The 26,692-nt window shown below is 57.1% G+C and overlaps 1 protein-coding gene across 5 annotated transcripts in view; it reads left to right on the top strand.

The window, feature by feature from the left end:
* Nucleotides 1-439: 439 nt before the first annotated feature.
* Nucleotides 440-26,692, top strand: part of LOC131816281 (ATP-sensitive inward rectifier potassium channel 12) — a 39,905-nt gene continuing 13,652 nt past the window's right edge. For 4 of the 5 annotated variants that reach the window (XM_059148860.1, XM_059148864.1, XM_059148859.1 and 1 more), the window contains exon 1: nucleotides 440-1,045. The gene's annotated coding sequence lies outside the window, so the exon portion shown is untranslated. The remainder of the gene's footprint in view (nucleotides 1,046-26,692) is intronic. The other variant, XM_059148862.1, reaches the window with a different exon arrangement.

The following is a 26,692-nucleotide window of genomic DNA, read 5'->3' on the forward strand; positions in this document are numbered from 1 at the left end:
ATTAAAGAGGGGAAAGGATGTATGTATACGAGTGTGCATGCCTGGTGTACAGAGAGAAAGGATGCCATGGGAATGATGTACAAGCCAGGATCTGTGTGCACATAGGCACACGTGCAAATACCACCCTGTGCGCACACGTATGAGTGTGTGTGCACCTGTGCACCTGCAGCCGTCATACCTGTCCGGGCGTGCATCTTGCCTGCTTGTATGCCGACGCCTGAGCGTGTGTATCCGGCTGTGTGCACGCGTGTGTGCAAGATTCCCTTGCCTGTGTGTGCGCTGGCCATGCACCTGTGTGTGCGCGTGTCCCTGGAGGACATGCCTCTGTGTGTGTGTGTCTGTGTGTGCGCGCGCGCGCCCCATTGCGCAAGTGGCTGGCGGTGTGTGTGCGGGGGGCGGCCCGGGGCTGGGGGCGCTCTGGGCCAGGCTCGGGCCGGGGTGGGCGGGGGCAGCGGCGGCGCGGCGCGGGGCGGGCGTGCTCTCGGCGGAGAGTTAGAGGAGTTGCCGAGCTGGGTTCTGGTGGCAGCGGGGCGCGGAGCTGGGTGCGCGCCGAGCCTCTGCCTCCAGCCGCCTCCTCGCCCTCCATTCCTCTCTCCCCGCCTTCCCCGGGCCTTGCCGCTGCCGCCGCCTCCCTGGGAACGGTAGCCGGGGGCGAGGGGCTGGCGCGGCCGGAGCGGGCGGGGAGGCGCGGGGCGCCGGGGCGTAGAGGGGAGCGCGCCCGGCCCTGCCCGGGATCAGATAACAGCCGGCGGGGGAGGGGGTGGGCCGGCCGCGCTCACAGCCGGACTGAGGGACCGACGCCAGCCGCGCCGGCCAGAGCGAGCGCCCCGCGGCCGGGGGCGCCGTCCAGGCGCGCGCCCCCGACCCGTGGCTGAACTGGGCAGATCGGCGCCCCAGACCCACGCGCCCCTCGGGATGGAGCGCCCCCGGGGGCTGCCCTGAGGCGGCGGCGGCGATGCAGCCAGCGCGGTGGCGGCCGGGGCCAGGAACGGCCGCCCGGAGCTCGGAGGACGCTGAGCGCGCTGCGCCCGGGGCACTGACCGAGGTAAGTGCGCGGCCGCCCTGCACCCGACCCCCGGGGGCCCGACTCCAGCTCCCCGAAGGCCTCTCCCAGGCCCCGGAGCGAGCACGAGGTGGTGCTGCAACAGGGAAGGTGGGGCGGGAGGGATTTTTTCTTCCTCTCGTTTTCTGTTTTTTTTTTTTTTTTTTTCCTCCTCCCTCGGTGAGCCATCGGAGGAAATGCTGACTGCGAGCTTTTCTTCCCCTGCCATGTCTCCGGCTACTGCCACCAGGGAACTTTGCTCCTTGCTAACCTTCGTCCTGGGGGCGCTCCGGGAAACTTTGAGGCACCCTCGGTACCCCTCTGGCTGTCTAGCACATGGGGGCTCGGGAGGGAGCGTGGGGAGGCACTTTCGCGCGCGGCATCAGTCCTATGCGTGACCTTCCCCGAGACCCCGGGATTGGAGGGGGGGGCATAGAGGGGGACTCAGTCTACCAGTGGCCCCGAAAATGCCCCCAGACCCCAGATCTCCGGGTCCTTGGAGTCATTTCTCTTTCCCACCTCCTGTGCTCTAATGGAGTAAAAATATTCTGGAAATGGTGTTTTCCGCTAGCCAGCGAGACGGCAACTCAAGCCGCACCTTTTTGCTTTTAGAAGTCAGCCTCCATTGCAGAGGGGATGACCCTTTAGCTGAGAAGCCCCCAGGGTTTCAGGGCAGGAGTCCCCCCTACATGCTCACCTCTGCTGTGGATGCCCAATGGGGAAGCGGGATAGGAAAAGTGGGGACTCAGTGGAGCGACCCCTGGGGCAGGGAGCTGCTGGGAGGGGGTGGTGAAGCTTCACATGGGAGTTGAGGCCCCAGTGCATGTCTGTGCTGCCTGTTCTGAGCAAGTGTGCCCTGGTCATATGAATATTTTAAAACCTGTGTTTGGAATGGGAGGTCACAGAAAAGTGTTTCTTTGGAGGTGGTCTTCTGTTCTGGGAGGTTCTTGCCTCCTCACAGTCTGGAGTTGCTGGGACTCGGGGCCACCATGTTACTCATTTCCTAGGGGTTGTGCCCATCTAGGAGTGCTGCACTGCCTGTGACCGTTTCTACTTTATCCTTTGCTCCCAGTGCTCAGACTGGAGCCCTGGGATAAAGTGCTGGGGACCTCCTGCCCCCCATATCCACCTCCCGGAACCCGGGTTCACAGGCTCTGTCTCCCAGGATCGTGGAGGCACCCACACGCCGCCGCTGAAATCAGCAGCCGCCTCCTCGAAGGTAGAACCCAGAAGGCGTTAGCCTCCAGCCTACCCCTTACTCCTCCCTTCGATGCCAAAGAAAAGTCCATCCTGCTACCTCCCCGGGAGCCCAGGCTCACTTTGTGCTAGGTTGCTCCTTTGTGGTCCCTCATGGGGCCTCCTCCCTGGGCAGCTGCCAGAGGGCCGGAGATGGCCAGGGAGGAGGTCCCAGCTCTAGGCCCACTGGAGGCTTATGGTCTTTCTTATGTGGAATGCACTGTCCTCTGTTCAGAGAAAATCACCTCCCTCCTTGCACTGGGACCCCAAGGAGAATCCTCAGAGAAGTCTGCCCTCAGCTGTCTGGTGGTCCCTTTCATCCAGCCGGGGGACTGGATGTTGGCAGCTCTGAGAAGGGGACCTTGGAAGGGCTCCCTTCAGTGGGGTCAAGACTCATTAGAGAGAGTGGGGTGCTAAGGGGAGGTACTTGCGTGAGCACTGCCGGAGGCCAGCACAGGTGCTCCGGTGGCCCAGACAAGAGGAAAGACCCCTGTTCTCTGTGGGTGCACCGCTAAAGAGGGGGTACTCTGTAAATTCTAGGGGTTGGCACTACTCTGACTTGATTGGCCTGTCCCTGGAGCCCCTCGCCATCAAGCCCACCTGCCACATCAGACTGCCCTAGGGCTTCAAGATTGCTCAGGAGGGAGATGTGGTGTGGGTCAGCACGTGGTGGAAGGTTGTTCCATGAGCTGTGCTGTGCTGGGAGAAAGATATGCCCAGAGAGGCACAGGGTCTTGCCCAAAGCCACACAGCTAGTCAGGAGTTTGAGCAGAACCCTCCATCTTACTCTTCCCAAGCCAGGCAGCTGCCCCTGTCAGGCCTATTGTCCCAGGGCCATGGTGTCTGCCCGAGGCCGAAAAGGGTAGGGTTGGTGGCCCTGTGGCAGGGAAATAGTGGGGACAGTAGTGATGAGAGGAGTAACAGTAGCAGCGACAGCAGTCCCCTGCAGTTCTGCAGTGCTGGGCCGGACTCCGCCTGCGGGTGCTCTCCTCAGGCCCAGCCAGCCCTCTGGTGCCCTGGGCCACAGTTGGCAGCACCAGGCATGGCACCCGGAGGCCTTGGCGCACGTCTGGGGCAGAAGCAACTGCGTCGTCACTCCTGGCAGCCTCTGTGGCCCTTGCCCGGCCCCAGGCTGCAGGCTGCCGGGGCCCCCTCAGAGCCCACCTGATGCCCACTGTTCATCTCACTGCTCCCAGGCCTGGCTCGGGGCCGGAGCGGCCTGCTGACAGGTGCACCTGGTGTGTGTGGCTGGGTGCCCGCCAGGGCTTCGCTGGGAGTGACACACGGGCACACCTGCCCCTCCCCTAGGGCCTGCAGCCAGAAACCCACCATAGGCTGGATGAGGCCGGGAGGGAGGCAGCTCAGGGGTGGCAGGAGAGGTGGAGGCCGGGCCAGCCACTCGAAGGTGTGGTGGGTGTGGGCTCCGTCCCCGAGGCCAGCTGTGCCAGGGGAATTGGCTGCGTGAGAGGAAGACAGCAAAGGCCGAAGATGAAAGCAAGATAGCCGGCTGGAAACTGGGCCGCGGGCAGGGCAGGGAGGTTGGAGGCTTCAGAGGAGCCTTGGGGGTGGGGTGGGGGGGCTGGGCCGAGGCAGGCGGATTTTCCAGAGGAGCTGGGGCCGCAGGCAGGTCTGGAGCCCTCAATGGGCGCTGGCTCAGGGCCCAGCACTCTGCCACCTGATGTAATTTCCTAATGGCCTGCCAGTGCAGAGGTGTCCTTGGCTCCATTGTACAGACGGGAGATGTGAGGCCCAGGGAGGCACCGGGAGGGACTGGAACCTGCGTCCCTCAGATCCTGAGCCCCGGCGTTCCCCCTGCCCCAACCCCCAAGACAGAGCTGTGCCTTCTCCCCTCCACAGACACCCGCCTGGTCCCCTGGGATGTCTCCCGCCACCTCCCTGGGGCCTAGTGAAGGCCTGGGCTTGCAGTAGGTGCTCAGGCAGTGCTCACGGGGCCTGCGTCTGGGCTGCTTTCTCTGGATGTAGAGGCCTTCATGGGAACTGTCTCCTTGCTGTGGCTGTGGTGCCAGGGCCTGTGGTATGCTGTGGATTCTAGGGCTAGAGCCCCGGGCAGCCTCAGCTGGGACCCCACTGCAGAGTGTGGCATACAGAAGGTGCTTAATAAATTGGTGGAGATCATCTATACTCCAACCAAAGAGAGAGAGACCCGGCCCCTTCCCTCAAGAAACTCACTGTTGGGGAGGAGGCTTCAGGGCAGACAGCCAAGGTGAGTGAAGCCTGTGGTGTGACTGTGGCTGAGTCACTTCTCTTAGCGTGCTGTTGCTCATCTGTGAAGTGGGATCAAAGCCTCAGCTGGGGAGGCTCCTGAGAACACCTGGGAGGGGAGAGTAGAAACGGAGCTTCACGGTGGAGGGGGATCTGAGCGGAAATCGGGTGTGGAAAGGGAACTCCACGAAGGGGGAGAATGTGGACATGGTGGTGCCAGAGCCTTCAGCATCTGTCATTCCAGGGCAGCCTTTGCTTGGACATGTGGGGACACTGAGGCCCAGGGAGGGCTGCAGCAAGAGAGGGCCTCAGACACAGGACTCCTGCTCCTACAGGGTACCCCTCCTCCCTCCCCCACTGATGGGCCACAGCTCAGATCTTCCTGCCCAGCTGCTGAAGTGGCAGCTGTGGAGGCAGTGTGAGGTCAAGGGGACCTGGGGGACCCCTAGGCCAGCCCCCCTCATTGGCCTTCAGCCCTGGAACACCAGACAGAGTACCATTTGCCCAGCCAAATAGGAGCAGGAGCCCCTTCCTCCGAGATCCCGGGGAGCCAGTCCACCCTGGCCCAGCATGGATGCTGCCCTAGAGTTCGTGGATGCAGCCCCCTGGCTCCTGCCAGGGACCCATCACCCTCAACCAGCTCCCTCTCCTTCCCTCACCCGTGGTCTGGAGCTCTTTCGAGGACTCAGGCTTCGAGAGGAGCTGGAGAACGACAAAATCAAGATTTCAGAGTGGCTATGGCTGCCTGAACACCTGTTGTGAACTTGACACCTTCTGGGGGCTTTGGTTTCCTCCTCAGGCTCAGGAGCCTCCTGTGGTCCTTTCCCACCCCACCCCAGCTCAGAATGAAAGCCACACTCCTTGCTGTGGCTCCAGGGCCCTGCACCGTCTGATTCTCTGTACTCCCCTCTCTTCCCACCACTGCCTTCCTCTCCTCAGGCTACCCTGCCTTTCTCCTTGCTGCACCTCCAACACACAAAGCCTGCTCCTGCCTCAGGGCCTTTGCACTTGCCACTCCCTCTGTTGGAAACACTCTTCCCCACATCTCCACACAGCCTCCCCCCTCACCACCTTGGGGCCTTGTCCAAATGCCACCTCCTCCATGAGGCCTCTCCTGGACAACACCATGGCCTCCTTTTACCCACCTTCCCTCTCCTGCTTTTGTCCTCTGTAGGATTTAATGCGACCTGCCACATTATGTTTCACTTGCTTGTCTTGCCTATTGCCTGTCTCCCCTACTGGGAGGCAAGCCCTTGAAGTGCAAAGTTTTGGGTTCAGTTTGTGACAACCGTGTCCCCAGTGCCTCCAGCAGCATTCAGTGAGCAAGAGAAGCTCAGCAAACATGTGTGGAGTGAATGCGTCCGTTCAGCCATGCCCAGTGCCTGATACACCGAGGGTGCTCACAGCAGGGGTAGCTGCAGTTATTGTCCCAATCTGCAGATAAGAAGACCGAGCCTCGGGGAGGTGACATCACTGGCCCAGAATTGTGGGGCTCGTGGCGAGCAGAGTCAGCTTTCAGACCTTCTCTCTGAGCCCTTGGCCTGCCATCTGTCTATGTGAGGGGGAGGCAGTTGGCATGTATTTCAGGCCCCGACTCTGCATTGAGCTCTTTATGACTGACCTTACCTGCTTTGAGCTCTGACCCTTGCGTGTCCCAGGCCCCTGGCTCACTTCCAGCTTAGGAGGGCTCCCACCCCAACTCCGTGGGGGCCAGAAGCCATTCCCATTGCAGAGTTCAGCAAACTGAGGTGCAGAGAGTCAGGGCCACGGGGTCCAGCGCTTCTCTTCTCGTTTGTGCCTCTCTGTGCCTTCCTTCCATAGGATATGTGGCAGCCTCCTGCAGGGGCTGGGGGCAGCCAAGGGGACGGTGTCTCCATTTCTTGCCCAATTAAGCATTTTCACATGCCCGTTGGCCATTCGTTTCTTGTGTCAGTGTGCCCTACCTCCTTTGCCCCTGCTCTGTTTTTGAGCACGACATCTAGGTTTAAAATGTGTGTGTGTGTTTCAAGATTTGCCACGATCAACTTTAGCAGCTTCCCAGTTGTAAGAAGAACCTACAAGCGTTCTAGTTGGCAAAGCACAATCCCTCCCGTTTCCCTGGATCGTCCCAGGCCTCTGCCAAGCTCGGGTTTACACCCCTTCTGTGGGTGAGCAGACAGATTCCGAGGGGCTGGGCCTCTGCCAGCGCTGTTTAGCTCCACCAGGCACCCACTGGGCTGTTGGGCCAGATGTGCCCAGGGCGGGGCACTGTCCCCGGACGCCCACCCTCTGGGGCAGAAAAGGTATCAGGTCCCAGTGAGCAGCAGAGTGACTGTCACCAGCCTCTGACCTGCCCCCGCCCTGCAAGTGAGTGACCTAGGGAAACGGTGAATAGGGATGTCCCTTGGGGGCAGGCAGGCTGAGGCCCAGAGAGGGACAGTCCCCAGCCAGAGGTGCTACAGCTCGTTAGGAGCAAGGTTGGGGGTGGTGGTCCAGACCCTCTGTCCCCCAAAGCCTCCTTGCAGCTGTTTGGAGACTTACTTAGGAGAGCGTCTGAGATGGGGAGGTACTGAGCCGTGTGTGTGTGTGTGTGTGTATGTGTGTGTGTGTATGTGCACGCGTGTGCACGCGTGCTCGCATCTGATGGAGAAACAGGCTGAGAGGCTGAGGGCAAGAGGGGTCTGGGAGGGGCTGTGCAACCCCCACCTCCTGCCCACCTCCCTCTCCTTCCAGCTGCAGCCTGAGCCCCCTGAGCTGGCGGCTCCAGCCCTGCAATTCTCCAGCACTTAAAGCAAAAATAAATCACTGCCAGCAGCTGGCGTTCCGGGTGGTAGCAGCCGCCTCCCTCCTGCCCCCGACCCTGTGCCTCTGGGCTCCTGGTTCCAGGCCAAGGCCAGGCCAGGCTTCCACTCAGGCCTGTGGGGGCCTGGCGAGCGCTGGAGAGGGCCGAGGGCAGCCGGTCCCATCCCTGCATGGGCCTAGAGTTTGGCAAGGCTCCAAGAGCTGTCGGGGTCCCCTGGAAGGCCAAGGTGGAAGTGCTCATGGGGCTCCTGAGGGTGCAGGGCTCTGGGGGCAGGTGGGGAGCTCCAGAGTGGGACTTCCCAGAGGCCTTGGCGATGGCCTTGTGGAGGGGGGGTGTGGGCAGGGCCTGGGAATCCCCCACCCAGTCCACCCTCAGGACCCACCCCTGGCGTCGGTTCCCTCCCTTTCTCCGAGGGGTCCCTCTGGTCGGGGCTGAGTGCACAGGCTCTGGGCGGGGGTCTCGGGGGTCCTTCCTGCTCTGAGTCCCCTGCTGGGGCGTGAGTCTGGGGCTCTGGGCCCCGTGCCCCAGATGGCGGCTGAGGTGCGGGTGGGTGGAAGCGGATAAAAGAAACAAGGGAAGGAACACAGAAGGCAGCGTAGACTTTGTCCTCTTTTCTCCTTAATCATGATACTTTTTCATTACCCAAGTGTTCGATGCTCACGGTAAAGTATGAAGCCAGTGGAAGGGTGGCAGGCACATTTCTCCTTCTCGAACCCTGTCTCCACCTCACCCCACCCCAAAGCTTTATGTTCTTGAAGTGATCATTATTAGAGAACTTTCTGGACTGTCTGAGTGCTTACGCAAACATGTGAAGGTAGTTATATAAACATGCCGACATCTATAGTTCCCTTTCTCCTTTCTTCCTTTCTTGCTTTCTGGTTTTTTTCCCCATGGGATCACTCCATACCTGCTGTCCCTGCTGCTGCCCCAGCGCTCCAGACCCAGGGATTTCGTCCTCTCTCCTTTGATGGGCCTTGGGTTGAGGGCTGAGTCACAGAGTCTCCAGATCATAGAGTCTTAGCTGCGGAGTCTTTGAATGCGCAGAGCCCCCCAAGTGCACGGGTCACAGCTTCTTTGAGTTGTGAAGTTGTAGCCTCTTTGAGACACAGAGCCTAGAATTGCAGAATTGGTGCATCTTAGCCCTGGGAAAGGTGCCGAATCCTCAATGGGGTACCTCCTTCCTCAGAACTCTCTAGGAGCATTGGGGGAATCCAGATCTCCTCGGCTCCAGCCAGAATTTCTGATGTGGAGGGTCTGGGGTGGAGTCTGGGAATCTGAACTTTCCGACCTCCCCACCGGCACTTCCCCTGCCGGGAAGTCACTGGGCTGCAGGGAAGCTCCCGGATTCAGGCTAGGTCCCCCCCGCTGGGGGTCCTAGGGACCACTGTGCTGACCCAGCTGTCACTTGACACAGTCTGAACAGTGTGGGGAAGGAAGGTGCTGGCTGCAGTCTGCATAGTAGGGGGTGTGTGGGGGGTGAAGGGTCTCTGTTCGGGGAATTGGGATCCCCTGATTCATTCTTGCGCTGCTGTCTCAGGTGCCCACCACCTGCTTGGCCAGCCCCGTCATTCCCCTAACCTGGTTTGAACCGCATCTGAAAGGCAGCGCCAGCCTTCTTCCACTGAGGGCCCCTGGTGGGGAGGACCTGCTAGCCTAAGTCTGAGAGAGGTGTGAGTCCCTCCTGCTGCTCTCCTACCCCAAGCCTCAGTTTCCCCATTTACAGAATGGGCATGAATACCGTGCCCACATCTGGGCATCCACTTTCTCATCCCCTCTTGACTTTGGCTCTGCAGTCAAGTCAGGCAGGGCAGCTTCCTCCCTCTCTCTGCTCCCCCACCTTCTGCCATTCGGGCCGGAGGCGCAGCCATGCCCATTTTCTTGGCCTGCTGAGCTTCAAGCTGTCGGCAGCACCTGCCTGGCTGGGGCGGCCAGGCCACCTACTGGGCCCCGGGAACCTTCAGGACACTGGAGGGGGTGCCCCCAGCAGTCTGCGGGGAAGCTGCAGTGTGGTCCTGCCTCTCCCTGGGGGCTGCGTAGCGAGTGAGGAGACCCTGGCCACCCTCTTCCTTCCCCTGCTGACCCTGCCAGCCCCCACCTCACGGGCACCCATGGGGCCTGGCCCTTATCCTGCAGCAGATGCTTTAGGCCTGAAGCTCCAGGGCCAGGTGACCAGGCTTTGGGCCCCATCCTGACCCAGCAACCTTCCTGGTGGTCGCAGGACAGGCTGTGGCTGGAGTCCTCTGGAACTGTGACCCAAGCCAATGGTCTTAGTTTCCTCATCTGTGAAATGGGAACACTAGGGGAACTGGGTTGAATTAATCCATGCACTTGAGGTAGTGTCTGGGTTGTGGAACGAGTGCAAAGGCAGCGGTCTGGTGGGGGACAATCGGCCAGGTCCAGAGAAGAAGACAGACACTGGGACAGCAGGAGCAAATTGCACCCTGTGTTGGTATCCTGTGGCTGCTGTAGCAAATTACTCCAAGCAGAGTGGCTTAAAATGACACAGATTTATTATATCCCAACTCTGGAGGCAGGAAGTCTGAAATCAGGATGTTGGCTGAGTTGCTTCCTACCCGAGGCTCTGAGGGAGAATTCTTCCAGGCCTCTCCTGGCTTCTGTAGCTGCCAGCAAGCCTCGGTGTTCTTTGCCTTATACATATACATCCCTCCAATCCATGTCTGGGTCTGGTCTTGTCATGTCTTCTCTTCTAAAGACACTTGTCATTGGATTTAGAACCCATCCTAATCTAGAATGGTCTCATTCCCAGATCCTTAATTTAATTTTATTTGCAAAAATTGTCTAAAGAAGGTCACGTTCACAGGTTCTGGGTGGACATATCTTTGTGGCGGGCTGTTATTCAACCTGCTACACATCGTCTACTTCGTCAACCAAGATACACTGTCCTGTATCTTGATTTTTTCCTTTTTCAGAAAAATACTCTATTTTAGTCGTGTATTTTGGAGTCCTAGAGCACTGGAGTTACATGCTTGGCCTTTGCCACTCACCAGCTGTGTGTCCTTGGGCAGATTTTATTTGATTGTTCTGTATCTCAGTTTGCTCACCTGCAAAGTGGGGATATTAATGGTCCTTCCTCTCCTGAGGCCATCAGGAGCAGTGAGAGGAAACACGCAGCGCTGGGGCGGGGCGGGTACATAGATGACACCTTTTGTTACTACATCGATCAGTGAAATGGTTATGAATCCAACTGGCATTTCCCATGTGAGGTGACTTTCCATTTAGTTCTCCTGCCTCTTTCTGATGCCTATCGGTCTCTGCCCAACGCTGGTGCTGTCACTGCTAGAGCGAAACCCAGGTACTTGGATCCTCATGCCTGGGGTTGTCCAAAAGTTCCAGAAATGGCCCTGTGGGGTCTGAGGGCCTGTGCCTTTGTGACTTAGAGAGCTGTCACTGCTGGGCCCTCCAGCTGGTCATCCCAGGGCCCCCAGGTGTCAGCAGAGTTAAGCATGCAGCCCCCCACCCCCCACAGCGCCCACGGCCACCAATGTCACCTGCCACCTAGACCCTGCCAGTCCTGGCCGTGAGAGTGGTGCTTCTCCCTCAGTGGCTTCATTTGTCTTTGGCTTGTTCTAGAGCCAGGTGAGCAGCTTTTCACGTCAACACACCTTCCTGTAGTTTTTCTGGGTGCCGTCGTCTCCTGCAGAGAGGTTACATTCGTGCCCTTCCTCATTCCCCCAGGTTGAGTCCCTGGGAGTCAGGTGGCGTGCCCCCGCTGCGCCAGGAGCCTGTTCTCGTCCCTGCGGCTCTTTGGGGCAAACCCCAGGGACAGGAGGCGGCTGCCTCATTTCACAGAGGCCAGAATTGAGGCTCAGAGAGGCCTGGCTCTGACAACCCAGTCTGCGTCCCCACCCCCTGAGAGCTGGAGATGGCCGGAGGGAGGGGGCTGCATTTCCTTTGTACCGCCCTGCCCCCCCCCCATCCCCACCCCAGGCCACCAAGTGGCGTCCCTGTGGAGATAGCCCGGGCCCTGAAGAACCGCTGCAGTGCCTGGCCCGATGCCACATGGCCTCCAGAGCCTGGGTGTCCTCTGCCCCCTCCCTTGGCTTCTCGTGGCCGTCAGGAATTTGAGGGGCTTCAGGTAAGCGCCAGGCCTGCTGGTGAAAGCAGCAGCCCGTGGAGTCACCCAGAGCCTTTATTTCTCTGGAAGTGGCGTAACCTTTCGGTGAGACCTGGCACCCAAAAATCATAATGGAAATGACTGTTTACCCAGTGTCTTCTGGTGCCAGGCGCTGTGCTCAGTGCTTTCCCGAACATTATCTCATTTAATTCTCAAAATGTTCTGGCCAGGCCGGGGGAGCAGGGCTTGAGAGATGAGCCACTGAGGGACATAAATGGTCAAACAGCATTTGAACCCAGACTAAGTAGTCCTATGAGTGGGCCTCAGTTTCTCTTCAAGGCTATGAAGTCTTCTAGGGATCCCGCAGGCCCTCCTGGGTTCTCCCCTGAGGGGCAGAGATGCCCTGGGCCAAGGATCTGGGAAATGCTCTGTTGGCCATGAGCCAGGTTGGCCTGGATTCAAATGGGGCTGGCCCCCTCTGCTAGCTGTGTGTCTCGTGGCAAGCAAGCTTCACCTCTCTGAGCCTCAGTCCCTTATTCTGAGAAATGGGGCTAAGTCTACCCCGTTTGAACTGTGATTGTGTGTGCCAAGTATTAGAACTACTATAGAGTTCTAGATGATGGAGGGTTCCCAGAGTTCTGCCCATTTTGCAAGTGGAGAAATCGAGGCCCCAGGAGGAAGAGGGACTGGCAGAACTCACACCCACACTGAATGACCTGCTGTTCTCCATCCCCTGTGACCTTAGCCACAGGACATGGGGCCGGTCCCTTGTTGTTTGCCCCCACAAGAGTAGAATAGAAAGACCATTGCTTGAGCACCTACTGTGTGTTGGGAGGTTAATGCAGAGGAAAGATTTAAGTCAAGGTTTTGCCTAAAGCTCTCAGGATGGGGCTTCTTCCCCTTTATCTGTTTCCTAGGTAGAGAAGGGACTTACATCTGTTTACCAGCCCCATAGCCCTGGAACCCCTGCCCCCCGCCCATTGATGCATTTTGTGCATCCGTACATGTGGACAGTGGATGCATCAGGCTGTCTGCAGACCTCCATGAACGTTGTCTGCTGCCCCAGGCTGTGAAGGCAGTGGCTCTGCCCCTGGTGCGGGTGAAGGCGGTTGTGGGTCGCTCATTCGCTCATTTAACTGTGAATTTAAAGTGAAATTCATCCATGTGGCCTGAGTAGATGTTTCCGCAGAGGGTGGGCATGCTGGGGGTGGCAGCGTGGAGCAGGCACCCTCCGGGAAGGGTCTCTAGCCCCCGGCCCCACAGGGAACTGCGGTGGCACCAGCGTCGTCCACGGAGTGTTTCCAGCCAGTGGAGACTTTAGAGAGGCCTTCGGAGCCATCCCTGGGGCCCTAGGCAGGGGCGAGTGCAGAGAGGTCTTGTGCCACCTGCCTCCTGGGTACACGCGAATCCACCTAGACACACAGGGAGAAAGACTGCAAGGACAGGAAGCCCTGAGTCCAACGCAGCCCATTGTTGCTTGGGCGGCCGATGAGCCTCACGGGCCCCTCTCCCTCCAGATCCTGCTTCTGAGCTTGGGCTGCTGGGCCCAGACCCATCCCCGCTCTCTTTGTTCCAGGACCCTTCTCCTCAGTTCTGGGTCCCTGCCTTCCAGTCCGAGGTCTCAGAGCCTTAGCTGACAGCGTGGCCTCCTCTTTCACTGAGAAAATCAAAAAAGAGAACTTCTACCCGCTCCCCGGTCCCCAGCCATGGCTACTCATGTCCTGGCCCCTGTGACTCTCAGCGAGCCCTCTTCTCTCTCCTGTGGATGGAACATGAGCCTGCCTCATCCACTGGGCCCCCACCCCTCTCATCTACAAAGGATCATTACCGTCGTGAGTCTCCCTCTCTCCGCTAGACACTTTCCTACAATGTCTCCCTCTCTTCGTTAGACACTTTCCTACAATCTGCACCTGCTTCTTCCAAAGGCTGTCATTAATCGCCCACCATAGGCTGGCACTTTCTCCAAGGACCAGGACACTCCAGGGGATGAAACAAAGCCCTGACAACACCCATTCATGGGAAAAACCCTCAGCAAACTAGGAACAGTGGGAAACTTTCTTGACTTGATAAAGACTAGCTACTACTCTAGCTAACATCATACTTAACAATGAGAAACTGTGTTTTCCCACTAAGATTGGGTACAAAGCAAGGATGTCCCCTGTTACCACTCCTTGTTACCATCATACTGGAAGTCCTTGCAAATGCAGTTCAGTGAGAAAAGGAAATAAAAGATATACAAATTGGAAAGAAAGATAAGATAAAACTGTGTTTGTTCATAGATGACATGATTGTCTATTGGAAAATCTGAAAGAATAGAAAAAAAAAAACTAGAAGAAATAAGCAGTTTTAACAATGTTGTAGGATACAAGGTAAATATACAAAAGTCAATTGCTTTCTTCTATACCAGCAATAACCAAGTGAAATTTGAGATTAAAAACAACACCATTGGGGTGCCTGGGTGGCTCAAAACTCAGTCACTTAACTGAGTTGATCTCAGTTCAGGTCTTGATCTCAGGGCTGTGAGTTCAAGCCCCACACTGGACTCCATGCTGGGTGTGGAGCCTACCTAAGAAGAAAAAAATAAAAAGCTACAACAACTGCACCCCATACCATTTATTTTAGTCCTCCCCAGAATGGAGTGCATAGGTGTAAGCCTAACAAGAGATATACAGGATTTTAAGAGGGACACTACCACACTCTGGTGAAGGAAACCAAAGAAGAACAAAATAAATGGGGAGATAGTCCATGTCTCAATATTGTCAGGATCCTGGTTATCCCCCATCTGATCTATAGAATCAGTGACATCCCGATCAGAATACTCAGTTAATTTACAGATATCAACAAATGCACTAAAGTTATCGGGAGAGGTGAAAGACCCGGATGGGGCAACATAATATGGAAGAACAGTTGGAGGGCTGACACTGCGTGGCTTTAGGACTTGCTGTAAAGCTACAGTATCGAGACTGTGGTATTGACTCAGGAGTAGACAAATGGGTCAGTGGAACAGAATAGGGAACCCAGACACAGACCCCCACCCCACACCATCAGTATTGTCAGCCTATCTCTGACTAAGGAGCAAAAGCAATACAATGGAGCAAAGATGATCTTTTTAGTAAGTGGTGGTGAGACAACTGGGCATCCAGAAACAACAAAAAAATATGAATCTAGACACAGACCTTACAGCCTTCACAAAAATTCACTCAAATTGGACCAAAGATCTAAATGCAAATGCAAAACTATTAAAATCCTGGCAGGTAACAAAAGAGAAAACATACATAACCCTGGATCTGGTGATACCTTTTAGGATGTACTGTCCATGACGCGATCCATGAAAGAAATGATTGACAAGCTGGAGTTGATTCCAAGTAAAACTTGTGCTCTGGGAAAGATGGTCAAGAGAATTAGAAGACAAGCCATTGATTGGGAAAATATATTTGCAAAAGACACATTTGATAAAGGGCTCTTATCCAAAATAGACAAAGAAGTTTTAGAACTCAACAATAGTAAACAAATAACCTAACTAAAAAATGGGCCAAACACCTGAACGGACGGGTAAATGAACATAGGAGAAGACACTGCACGTCTTATGTCATCAGGGAAATGCAAACTACAGCGATGAGATGCCACCGCATGCCGGTGAGACTGGCCCCTGCTCCAGGGCACTGACCGCAGCAGAGGCAGGTGAGGAAGAGGAGAAACAGGATTGTTCATTTCTGGGGCAAATACAAAACTGCACAGCCTCTTTGGAAGAGATTGCTGGTTTCTTAAAAACAAGACATGCTATTACCACACTTCTTGGTCTTTACCCACCAAAGTGGAAGGCTTACATCCACACAGAAACCTACATGCGGATATCCGTGGCGGCGGTATTCGTGATTGCCAAAACTTGGAAGCAACTGAGATTGTGCTTCAGTAGGTGAATAGATAATTAAACTCTGGCCCATCCGGACAATGGGATATTATTCAGCAATAAAAAGAAACAAGCTCTTAAGCCATGGAAAGACATAGAGAATCTTTAAGTGCCAGTGACTGAGTGGAAGAAGCCAGTTGGAAAAAGCCACATGCTGTATGGTCCCAATCATAGAACATTCTGGAAGAGGCAAGTGGTTGCCTTCTCCGGGGTAGGGAAGGGGAGAGGAATAGGCAGGGCAGAGGGGATTTCTAGGCCAGCGAAGCTGTTCTGTGTGCTACCACAATGCTGGACACAGTCATGATACATCTGTTCTAACCCGTAGACAGCACAGCAGCAAGAGTCAGCCCAAAGGGAGGCCATGTGCTTTGGAGGATTGTGCTGTCAGTTTAAGTCTGTCTGTTGTAACAAATGTCCCAGCCTGGAGAGTGATGTTGATAACAGGGAAGCCATGCATGGGTGGGTACAGGGGGTAGACGGGAAATCTCTGTTCCTTCCCCTCAATTCTGTCCCAAACCTAAACCTCTAAAAAATAGTCTTGGAAAACAGTCTGGGATGCCGAATCCCTGCCCTCCAATGTCAATGGGCAGCTGAGCATGGACCGTGGAACATACGAGAGGGAAGGGGACCTATGATCAGAGAGCTTCCTGGAGGCAGGAGGAGCCAGGAGGAGATCTGAGGGAAGGGGGCGCCGAGAGAGGCCAAAGGCAGCAGGTGCTTACTGGGTTCAAGGACCTGGATGGAGAGTGAGGAGGGGCCTGGGGGCCGTGCAGGGTTGTGGTGTGTTTCTTTCCATCCCGCTCCCTGTCTGTGGCCGTGGCCCCGTGGAGTGCATGCAAGCACCTGGATGTATATCTGTCGGGCTAGAGTTGGGTTCAAATCTCTTTCATGTGACTTCTCAAAAAACATTTTTTTTTAATTTGAGGGAAAATTCACACAACGGAAAATGAACTTTTTTTTTTTTTTTTTTAAGATTTTATTTATTTATTTAACAGACACGGATCACAAGCAGGCAGAGAGGCAGGCAGAGAGAGAGGAGGAAGCAGGCCCCCTGCTGAGCAGAGAGCCCGATGTGGGGCTTGATCCCAGGACCCTGGGATCATGACCTGAGCTGAAGGCAGAGGCTTTAACCCAATGAGCCACCCAGGTGCCCCAGAAAATGAACTGTTTAAAGCAAACCGTTCAGTGGCATCTAGAACATTCTCAGTGTTGTGCAACTAGTCCCTCATCTTGTTCCCAAACTTTTCCATCGCGAGAGGAATCCCCATGCCCGTTGAGGAGTCATTCTGCACTCTGGGAGCCCCACTCTCCACCCCACGGGCCTGGAGGCCTTGCATCTACTTTCTGCCTTTCTGTTTATTGACTCTGGATGTTTGTAAACATGGGATTTCACAAGTCTTCATGTCAGGCTTCTTCCACTTAGCGAAGTGTTTCTGAGGTTCAGCCCTGTCGTTGTGGGGTCGGTACCTGATTTATTTAATGGTGAGTGATGTGCTACTGATGAACGTCCACAGTCCCTGTGTCCTTTAGCCGCTGATGAGCGTTCGGGCTGTTTCTTCTGCCGTGGCTGTCGTGAGTCGCGCTGCTGTGAACAGGTGTTTTGTGCGAGCACTGATTTCAGTCCCCTTGTGTGTACACCTAGGGGAAGAAGGGCTGGGTCAGATGACGACCCTGTGTTTAAGCTTCTGAGGTTATATTATCTTCCCACATTGGAAACAATGTCCCTGCCCCCTCCCCAAGCTCCTTTCCCTGCTCTCTGCAAGCACAGAACTCCTCATGGGATATGTCCCCCCAGTTGCTTTCCCCAATTTCGCCTCTTGGGCTTCATCCCTGATCTTATATGATGGCAGTGAAAACAGCTCAGGTCCAGGTCACCTGTGTCCCCCACAGGCACCTCCATTGTTTGTCCTGCTCACCATTAGCACCGTCTGGATCCACGGCCCTTGCTCCCCACAGGAAGGCCTGTGTGGCTCCACGGCCGCCCCAGTGCCTCGAAGTGTGCTTGCTGGGGTGCCCTCTCCTCCCACACATGGCCTCAGCCACCCCCTCAGCCAGCTCCCGGTTTTGTCTCTAGTCCAGGCCTGCTTTCCCCTTCCCGTCTCAGCCTCCTGCCTGCCCGGGCACATTTCCCCTGCCTGTCCATGGGCCCCTTCAACCTTCCATGGCCAGAACCGCACTCCTGCCTTCTGCTGACCCTCTGCCCCCTCCCTGGCCTCTCCCCAGGCTGCGGATGCCCCCCATGCCTCCTAGCGGGATTGGTGGTGGCTGGCAGGTGGGAGAGCCAGCCACGACTCTGCCTTCTGGCAGACTGCTTCAGGGCTCAGTCTGCACTCTCTGGGCTCCTCACTGAGCAGCAGGTGCCTGCATCCCAGTCTCCACCTCCTCGGACTGTCCTTAAGGTGAACCAGGGCAATCTGTGGGGAGTGCCAGGCGTGTGGCGGGTGCTGGGGCATCTCGAAGCCGCTTCCCATCCCCTTTTCCTGAGCTGCAGCAACTTCTGCAGGAAGCACTTCAGGCATGCTGCAGAGCTTTTCTGAACCTCAGTTTCCCTGTGTGTAAAATGGGGATAAAAAGCTACCCACTAGAGGTCCTAGCAGGGTCTAGTGTCCAAGAGTTCCCATGGGCCTGGCACCCGCCTGAGACTCCGCTTGTGTCCGCGTGGGGGTCATGGACATGTGTGCTTAGCACGGCCCCGTCCGGCAGACAGGGCTCCCCAGGGAAGGGGAGTGGGAATGGGAAGGCTGGCGGGAGAGAGAGGCCACCTCCCAACACGAGCCCCCCTCCGTCAGCCTCCCCCCCCCCCCCCCCCCGGGCTGCAGCTGCTGAGGCAGGAGGCAGAGGCCCAGCTGATCGCCCACCCCCTAATCAGCCTGTCAGCACTGAGGATCCGGCAGGGACCCCCTACTAGGGCTGTGCCTGGAGGCTGGATTTGGAGGGGGTCCCAGCCACCTGGCTCCCCTTGGCCTGGGATGCTGGTACTGCTGGGAGTGGGGGTTTTGTGGACCCCTCCCCTCCTCTCTGCTTTCCCTCTCTACAACCCAAGGACTTCAGGAGGCGGAGCCCAGGCCAGTGAGTTCGGACTCTGGGGCCTGGGACCAGGCGTGGAGACAGGGTCAGACTGTCCAAATGGCAGACGGTATCGATGGGTTGTGGCCCATGGTGATGGGGCCAGTTTGGGGGCAGAATAGACAGACAAGGACTGCAGAGATGGTTGGAAAGCCTGAAGGTGCGTGTGGGCATTGGAGAGGGGGGGTGCACGGCCAAGTTTTGTATGCAGGTAGAAGAGATGTGCACTGTGACCAGTGAGGAGGGCATAACCTGACAGCATCGGGGGCAGTGTGGGCAGGTGTGGGTAGCATATCTGGGCTGGGCTTCCACTTGCCCAGGCTCTGACCCTCAGTAACTGCTGCCCCTCTGGCCCAGCCCCCTACTCTCTGGTGAGGGGCTGAGACCACTCCCAGGCCAAGGATGGGGTTTTAAGTCACCTGTCTTTTATTACCTCCATCATCCCTCTGCCACTGCTCCCCGTACCGTGGTGCCTGCATCGCCCCAACACCCAGGTTCTCTGGGCTCACCTGTCACCCCAGGTGGAGGGAAAGTGCAGGCTCCTGGGTCTCCGGAAAGGGGGTTTACTGGAAGCTTCTGCTGCCTCAGAGCTTTGTGGGTACTGACACATCGCTCTCACACAATAATCCTGGAAGATGCCTTCCCTTGGTCATCCCTATTTACAGATGAGGACATGAGGCTCAGGGAGGTTGAAGGGAATTTCTGGGCCCCTAGGTGCTCTGGTGAGCCCCAGTCCCGGAGTCGGGCTCTGGCTGACAGAGCAGCCCTCAGAAGGCCACAGAAGTCTGGATCTGGGCTGTGGCTCACAGAGTCTCCAGGGTTCTCAGGCCATCGCCCCAAGCCTCAGTTTCTCCTCTGTAAAATAATAGTACCTGTGTCATAAGATACTCAGGTGGCTTAAATGAAAGAATGTTGTCCTTGGGGCCAAAGTCTGGTGTATAGTATATGCTCAATAAACACAAACTCGCATTATAGATCCCTGTTGTTCTGGACGCAGACCCTGAGCCAGTCCTCTGTTCCTGGCCCCATGCTGGGTGGTTCCGGAGATGGATCAGGGACTAGAAGGTCAGCTTGAGGCTGAGGATGGTCAGAGTTGTCTCAGAGAGAAACCCAGGGGAGACCCCAAACCCAGCCTGGGAGCCTGAAGGGGAAGCCAGAGGTCAGCCAGGTGGTAGGCAACCTGGGGGTTAGGGGTATAGCCGGGACAAAGGTATATGGAGATGGGACCAGCTGGGAGTTCAGTGTGGCCAGAGATAAACTGTCAGGAAATGTCCCATCATTTTCTTTGCAGAAACTCTTTCCTGGCCCTGTTGGGGCCACAGAAAAAGGGTACCTTAAAGTGCTTGAGGACCCCTGGAGCTAGCAGGTCTGGAGAGAACCCATGAACACACAGTGTGGTCGGTGCTGGACTCTGGGTCTCTTCCCTCTGTACCCCAGTGCCCAGCACAGAAATGCTGCTGCTGTGAATCATAGTGGTAGTGATGAGAATATTTCTTTATGCCAGGCATGGTTCTGAGTGTTCACAAACTCATTTATCATCATGGCAATCACCTCTTAGTACCCTTGATGGAGAAACTGAGGTCCTGAGTGCTAAAGTTAGCTGCCCAAGTCTCAAAATGTCTGCGGGCTGGAGCTACAGTTTGAACGTGGCTGATGCTCAGTCAGGGACTGTGGACAGATCCAGGGAGAGGGGGGCAGGGCAGCCTGGCTTCAGGTGAGGCAGGGTGTGTGGGCCGGGCTCTTGGGGCTGGTCCAGCACCCCATACTGTCCTGTGTGTGGCTCCCTCGAAGCCTGCCTTCTCTGGGTCCTGGACCTCTGCGGCCAGCCTGGGACTGCTGCTCCCCAGTTGGGCCACAGTCTTGCTGTCCTTAGGTCCCTGGCAGGTCTGGTGTGGTGGCCTCTCAGGGTCTCCAGCAGGGAGATACTGGCCGGGGTTGCTCAGAGGTACCCTGATATTGGAGTTGAAATGGAAGTGAGGGGCTGGTTGGCTCTCAAGTGCTTGCTGAGGTCAGAGATGAGTCGTGGAACACCTGGACAGCCCTCGTTCCCCCAGTCCCATGGGGCAGGAGTGACATCCTCAGCAGACAGGTAGGGAAACCAGGGCTCAGAGACAGGCAGCCAGGTGCCCAAGACACACAGCTAGGGAGTCACAGAGCTGGAATCTGAACCCAGAGCAGGTCCACTTCAAAGCTCGTGCAGTCTGGATTCAAGCAGGTTCTCTACCTCGGGCTTTGCAAGTAACACCAATGCACAGAGGCGCCTCACGGGCCTCGTGCTATCAACCGAGTCTTCACATGCTCACCCCAGGCCCTGGAGGTACTGTCAGGGTCCATCTTACAAATGAGGACACCGAGGCTCAAAGAGGTGGCCAGTCTGTTTGTCAGGATTTAGGGTTCTAGACAGTTCTGTTCCCAGGGGTCTCAGGGAAAGCCGGAGGTTATGGGATGCCGTGGGAGTGGGCACGGGTTTTCCAAAATTCCCCAGCCTGATTTTGTTGAGGCCTGGCCTGTCTGGCTGTACAGGGGCATGACAAGAGGGTAGCACTGTGATCTGAGGGCCCTTCCCATTGGTGCAGTCAACCAGGGCATGGACTTGAGCACATTATTGGTCAAGGTCACCTGCCTGGCTTCCATCCCCAGCTATGTGGCCCTGAGCAAGTCACTTTATTTCTCTGAGCCCTGGTGTCCGTATCTGTATAGCAGGGATCACGAGAGTGCCTACTTCACAGGGCTGCACTGGGACTCTGGGAGGTGAGATTCGGGGGCTCTGGGGCTGCCCAGCATGGGTAGGTCCCACCCTATCTCTGACAGGCCGTGTGGCCTTAGGTAAGTGCCTTTATCTCTCAGTTTCCTCCTCTGTCAAATGAGGCTAATAGCAGACTCTGTCCCGTAGGGCCCAGTCAGGACACAGTAAGGCAGTCAGGGTAAAGCCCTGTGATGTGAGCAGAGGTCCTGCCACAGGCTCTCAGTCCTGGGCCACCCTGGAGGAGGGAAGGGAACGTCAGATGTCGCCAGCCACAGGGCCGGAGGTCACTTCCTGGAGGCCACCCCCGTGGGGGGTCCAGCTCCCGGCGGCCTGCAGGGAGCAGATCACCAGCGGTTTCATCCCTTGTGCTCGGCCTGATGAAATATTTATAGCAGGCCATGTTTTTAAGCAAGGCTAGGGAAGCGTCAGTGGGTCCTCCCTCCCAGCATAGGCCGTGCGGCTGATGAGCAGGCCGTGGGGATGAGAAGGAGATAGGAGCTCGTGAATAAATCATCGCAGGATCCGGGCTAATGGCCTGGCCGTGGGGCAGCGTGTGCAATTAGTGCACTAATTGTCCGGAGAGGGTGACTTCTGCGTGGGCAGGGCCCAGGGTCCCCTGGTTTGCAGAGTGCCTGGTGTCTGGGTCGCCCTCTGCTGGAGCTCAGTGGTTCTGACTGTGGGCTCTCCCCGTATTGAGCGGTCAGGGCCCGGGGCGCCTACCTCATCCCTACTTGCTGTCCTCTGAGGGGGGTCCCAGGCTTCTGAAGGGGCCTTACACTGGGGATACTCAGCAAGCTGGGCCACATATGGGACCTTGGACCAGCGTCTCGGCTCCTGGCAGCGCTTAGCTACCTCAGGGGCTGGGTAGGGTAGCTGTGAGCAGAACCTGGGGGCTCAAGGGGTTGCGCTTTGCCCCCTCCCCGCCCCCAGCTCCTTTTCTTTTCCCACCCTTTGTGTTCAGTGGTTTGGGGTTTTTTTTTCTCCCTTTGAACGAAGGCTGTCCCAGCTTAGCCAGCTCCTGCCCTGTTGCCAAGGTGACCAGACCATCGCTGCCATCCCATGGCCACTGCCAACCAGTGCTGGGCGAGGGACTGTAGTACATGGACGTGCACCTGCCCTGAGCACACATGCACGTGTGTGCCACGCCTTGTAAAGCTTGAACATGTATATGACACATGTGCAAGAGCAGACACGCAGAGACCTACGGCCATGGTGTCCAACCCCTGCACAAACATCGGCACTCATCGTCTTTGGAAAGGCACAGGCCCATGTCTGTGCGCACACTGCACATGCAGTAGACCTCACACGCACCCCTGTCTTCCCGCAAAGGAGCAGGGGTGCCCAACCCTGCAGGAGACCCCAGCAGGCAGGGCTGTCCACTTCATCCCTCGCACTTTTGCCCACAGCCTAACTTTCTTCCGGTCCCCAGAGCTGTCTGCAGGGGCACTCCTGGGGACGAACACCTCCTAAACTGCACCTCCCTGGCCCTGTACCCCTTGGCGGGGTGGAGAGCCTCGGGCCACTGCAGCCCCTGCCTCCAGGGAGCACCACAGACCACTTTGGGGACTTGCTTGCCCTTTGGGGGGATAACCAAGATTTGAGCTCTAGGCACTAACAGGCTGGAGCCTAAGTGTCCCAGGAGGGCCTCGCTCAGCAGTACCCCTGTGACTTGCTGCCATCCTTCTCCTGCTTTTCCCAAGCGCCCAGGATCATCTCCTAAATAAACTTCCTGTTCCTAAATCCTTCCCTCAAGATCAGTTTCTGGGGGTCAGGTGCCTACAGATCACTGACATTTCTAGAAAAGTATGCACCCAAACCCCGGACCTGATATCCACGCAAGGCTGTGCCCACACACAAGCACCTTCTGACTCTGGTCGGAGCACTCGGCACACACTACCTTGGTTAAGTCCCCAGCAGCTGTGCCAGGCAGGCTGTAGAATTAGGCCTGTCTGATTGGTGTGAAAATAGAGGCAAGGATTAATCCCACAACCATATGTCTTCCAGACGGAGGCAGGGCAAGCTGGAGCAGACAGGGCCGTGACCAGTGTGGGGGGATCTCCAGCCCCCCCCCCCCCCCCAGCATCTCCCTCTGGCTGGCAGATGCTGATCTGAGAACGGGAGTAGGAAGCAGCCTTGTTCCTCCTCCCAGCTATGGGCCACGCAGCCTGGCCCCTGGGCTCACGTGACCTCTCCAGAATACATCACCCAAGGAGGAGGCGGCCCTCTGGCGCTGACTGGCCAGTGGCTTTGCCGTGCTGGGGTCTCTCTCGGACCCTGGTTCTTCTTCTAAGGTAGGACATGTGGGCAGTGGCTCCTGGCAGTGTAGACAGGCACACACATGGGGTATTACCTAAAAGCTTCAGGCATGGGAAAGCTTTTCCTGGGGTTCTCTCTCAGGCCAGAGACCAGCTGGGCATGCCCTCTGTTCCAGGATAGATGCCCCCAAACCTACCTTATTCTCTTGGATGCAGGCTCAGAGAGGGCCAGTGGCTCAGGGTCACACAGCAGGAGGCAAACAGGGTTCAGATACCAGTCGGCTCTGAGGGAGGGGCAGACAGCGGCTCACAGCCAGGGAAGGCTCACTGTAGGAGGTGGTCCCCAGGCACCTGGAGAGACTGAGGTTTGTCCTAGAGACGTTAGGGCCAGGCTCGTGTGGTCAGGTCCAGGGTCTGTGTTCCTGTAGCCCTGAAAGGCCTGGGTTCTCCTGCCCTCTGCTGTGGACCCCAGCCATGTGACCCTGGGCAGGGTGCTTACCTTCTCTGAGTTCATCTCCAGCCTCTATCAAGAGGCATGATACCATGAACTGAAGCAGCCTAGGTCACAGTGTTGGGCTTGCCTGATGCACGGTGGGGGTGCCTTTCCTATGTGCTAGGGCTGGAAAAGCGTGTGTGAAGATGAAGCTGGGGTAAGGCAGCTGTGGGGGTGGCTCTGGGTCTCTTCCTAGCCCTAGCTTCAGTCTCATTGTGACACTGGCCCAAGAAGAGCCTGCACCTCACCCAGGACTAGACGAGGGAATGCATGGAAGAAGATGCTGTCAGTACTCTTTTCTGTGTTTCAGAGAATTCCTCAGGTGCGTGTTCCTGGGCTTGGCCCCAGAAGGAGTCTCCGGTAACTCTGGGTTTGACCGGGGACATCATAGTTGGGTCATAGGCTGAGGCCCCGCCCAGGCCGTCTCAGGTCTCACCTTGGCTCCCCCTTGCTGACCCTTCTCCCTCGGACTGTAGCTCCTTCTTGCCTCAGGCCTGTGCGTTTGCTGTTCCCCGTGGAGGCCTGGCTTTCTCCCCACAGCCAGACCGCACATTCCCCAGCGGCTGGACAGCCTTGGTGCAGCCTGAATCGTCATTTGTTCCTTTTTTTCTGAAATGTCTGTTATGAACCCCAGGAGGGGGCAGGGGCTTTTCACCCCGTTCACAGGACACCCTGTATAGGGCATCTCTGGAGGTGGTGCTCGCTGTAGACAGGCCTGGGGAACAGACGCATGTTTGAGGGAGCGTGATGGCCTAGGTGACGTCACTATGTCACACAGGAGGCCCTAGGCCCGAGCCGACTGGCTGGGGACGGCTTTGAGGTCCGCTTGCTTGGGATAATATTCCTGAACTCATGAGGGAACCCACAGAGGACCACAAAGGGAAGCAGACGTGGGACTTGTTTATCAGCACGTGTGTCCTGGTCATCCCCATGCCGTGGCTTCGGGACGCCTTCGTCAGCGAGAGCTGGCAGGGGCCTCAGGACTGACCCCACTGGGCGCCATGCTGCCGGCCTTCACTGCCTCCGCTTGTCACCGAGGGAGCCGTACATTTTGCAGAGAGAAAAGGGGAAGTTTATGGGTTTTCCCCATCAAGTTCAGAGAACCCTGGATTTCATTTTTGGTTCCCAGGGTAGGACCTGCCGGGACGTGCTACGGTGTGGCAGGAGCCACACAACCCTGCACCCCCCTTCCCATACCGCAGTGTCCACCAGACTCCTCGGCTCCCCGCTACCCCCTGCCAGGCTCCTTTTTTTGGCTTCAGGTGTCCCTGAGCAGCCCTCCTGAGGGCTTAGGAACCAGCCCGGTGTCCTGCGCAGTGGTCTCTGCTTCTGTTTCGTGGCCACGGTGTGTGGGAGCAGGCTTTGCTGCACCCTCAGTGCCACCTGCCTGGCTGCTCTGGGGAGGCAGGGTGGGGATGTGTCCCAGCAGGTGGGAGGATCCCCCGACACCCTGAGGCTTATCCCGGGGCCTCCCTGCTGCCAGGGCAGAAAGCTGATGTTTCCGGGTCCACGGGCTTGCCATAGTTCAGAGTGGGCTGTGATGATGGCAGCCTGGTCCCTGCTCCCTGCGGGCCCCCTTCTCCCTGTGGGGCTGCGCTGCTGTGAGCAGTCAGTAGGGGAAGGAGGTGGGAGACTCCCATTCAGGCCACAGCCTTCTCCCTGAGACAGGATGAACAAGACCCAGAAGAACTTCTCATTGGGCCGATGGGGAAACTGAGGCCCAGACAGGGCAAGGTCCCATGATGAACTGAGACTGAAGGGGTCTTGGGGTGGACCGCCGTCATGCCTGCAGTCTTGTGGTGCGGGCCTTAAGGGTCCTCCTGGGTCACAGTGGCCTATTCGGGAGGGGCCTTTTGAGTCTTTGTCCCTATTGCCCTCCTTAGTCTCTTCCAGAACCCGGCCCCCATGTTCAGGGCACTCAGACCCAGGCTCTGGCCTCAGGGGGCCCCTGGCCTGGTGGGGAAGACTGGGAGGGACAGGTAGCTGCCACTCAGGATGGTCTGATCAAGGACAGAGGGAAGCACAAGGGTGGGGGCTTGGAAGTGGGTGTTGAAGGATGCATAGGAGTTTGTGGGAGAATGAGGAAGAGAGGGCACTGGGCAGGGGGTCTGGCATGTGGCAAGGCAAGGAGGTGGGAAGCATTTCCTTTGAGCACCACTACTGGGACATGGGCTATTACTGCCACTGGCTGATGAGCAAGAAGAGGCCCAGGTGTCCCCATCTGTGTGTCCCCAGCCAAGTCCTCTCTCTTTCTGAGCTGGTCCTGTCCCCTCTCACTTCCTCTCTTCTCTCTGACACACTCAGCTCCAGCCCTCCCAACCTCCCTCCAGTTCCTTGAACACATGGAGCAACAGTCCAGCCTCAGGGCCTTCTTTCTTGCTGTTCCCACTTCCAGGAACACTGTTCCCACAATCTCTCCTCGTGCCGCTCACAAGTCAAATGTCACAATTTCCTGGAAGACCTGTAGAATAGTGCCCACTTTGGCTCTGGAATCACTTGCTCCCCACAACATGTTTTTTGCCTGTCTTGCTCCACATGAGTTTCAGCCCCATGGACCCTGTCCACACACGGTGGAGGCTCGGTAGATGCCTGCTGAGTGAGTAAGTGTTAGGTGTGATTCTTGTGAGGAGGTGAAGTCCCAGGGCCTTGGCAGTGCTCCCAGGCCTGAGCTAGGGTGAAGGGATGGTCCTTCTAGAAAGCCCCCTCTGCTTTCCTGGACTCCTGATCATAGAGCTCAGCCTCCCATCTATGCCAGGCCCCTCAGAGGTCTGTGAGGCCGTCCCAGGGCATTTTCTGTTCCCCAAATAAGACGAATTTACCAAGAGGGGAGGCAATAAAGGGGAAGAGGAACAGCTGTCTCTGTG

The sequence above is a fragment of the Mustela lutreola genome, chromosome 15 (genome assembly GCF_030435805.1).
Source record: "Mustela lutreola isolate mMusLut2 chromosome 15, mMusLut2.pri, whole genome shotgun sequence".
Lineage (NCBI taxonomy): Eukaryota > Metazoa > Chordata > Mammalia > Carnivora > Mustelidae > Mustela > Mustela lutreola.